The 1,425-nt window shown below is 44.4% G+C and overlaps 1 pseudogene; it reads right to left on the bottom strand.

Moving 5' to 3' along the window:
- Positions 1-439: 439 nt before the first annotated feature.
- On the bottom strand, positions 440-1,141 carry LOC150069493 (ferritin heavy chain pseudogene; annotated as a pseudogene).
- Positions 1,142-1,425: the final 284 nt, after the last annotated feature.

Raw genomic sequence — 1,425 nt, 5'->3', positions numbered from 1 at the left:
ATATGACCTATGTTTCTAAGTTTTGCTCTATTGTAAATCTCTCATATGCACATATTTTTGAGCTATTGTGATCCTCTGCTAGGAGAATCCTAGATGTGTACTAATTATTACAAATGAGGGAAACCATGAAGCCTATGTTCCTTTGGTTCTGGCTTATTTCATTTAGCACAATTTTTTTTACAAGTCTTTCCATTGCATTACAAATGGGGCAATGTCATTCTTTCTAATGGCAGTATAGAATTCCAATGTGTATAAATACCACATCTTGATCCATTCATGTACTAGGAATCATCTGGTTTGGTTCCATATATTTGCTATGTTAAATTACACTGCAATGAACATGAATGGGCAAGAAGTTTTAGTAAATCCTTGTTTATGGACAACAGGGTAAAGCCAAGGAGTGGAATTGCTAGATCATAGGGGAGCTCTATGTTTAGTCTTTTTTTTTTAGGTAACAAATTTCTTTATTTGAAGGAATGGTACAAATTAAAAGAACTTAGAATGTTCTGGTACAACTTATAGAAAAGATAATGGTAACCCCAACATGCATGCAACTGCCTTGGTGACGAGAAGTCACTGTGGCTTTGGGGGATCAGCCGAAGGCTTAGCTCTCATCACTGTCTCCCAGAGTGTGCTTGTCAAAGAGATACTCTGCCATGCCGGATTCAGGGGCTCCCATCTTGCGCAAGTTGGTGAAGTGGTCACCCAATTCTTTGATGGATTTCACCTGCTCATTCAGGTAATGAGTCTCAATGAAGTCACACAAATGGGGGTCATTCTTGTCAGTGGCCAGTTTGTGCAGTTCCAGTAGTGACTGATTCACACTTTTTTCCAAGTGCAATGCACATTCCATTGCATTCAGCCTGTTTTCCCAGTCATCACGGTCTGGTTTCTTGATATCCTGCAGGAAGATGAGGCCACCGCGCTGATTCTGCAGCTTCATCAGTTTCTTTGCATGTTTTCTTTCCTCATGAGATTGGTGAAGAAAATATTTGGCAAAGTTCTTCAAAGCCACATCATCTCGGTCAACGTAGTAAGACATAGACAGGTAGACGTAGGAGGCGTAGAGCTCCAGGTTGATGGCGGCCTCCGAGTCCTGGTGGTAGTTCTGGCACACTTGCGAGGGGGATGCCATTGTCATGGTCATCATGACGGTGGCGGCTGGGAGAGACACGGGAGCTGAAGTGGCGGTGGAGGCTGGGAGGTGGTCCGAGGACGCGGTGGAGAGGTGGTGGGAGATTGGTGGCTCCAAGCAAGCGGCGGGGATGAGGAGGGGGTGAGGGGGATGGGTCCAGCACCGGGTTCTGTTCAAGCACTGTTGAAGCAGGAAACCGCGGTGTAATAGTGTTCTTTTCTGGCCACATCCACATCAGCATATATTGTTACTAGATTTCTTGATAATGGCCATTCTAACTAGAGTGAGGT

Source organism: Megascapheus bottae, chromosome 1, assembly GCF_031878675.1.
Source record: "Megascapheus bottae isolate mThoBot1 chromosome 1, mThoBot2.hap1, whole genome shotgun sequence".
NCBI classification, from domain to species: domain Eukaryota; kingdom Metazoa; phylum Chordata; class Mammalia; order Rodentia; family Geomyidae; genus Megascapheus; species Megascapheus bottae.
The sequence above is the reverse complement of the archived record's forward strand: the minus strand, read 5'-3'. Positions and strand labels throughout refer to the sequence as shown.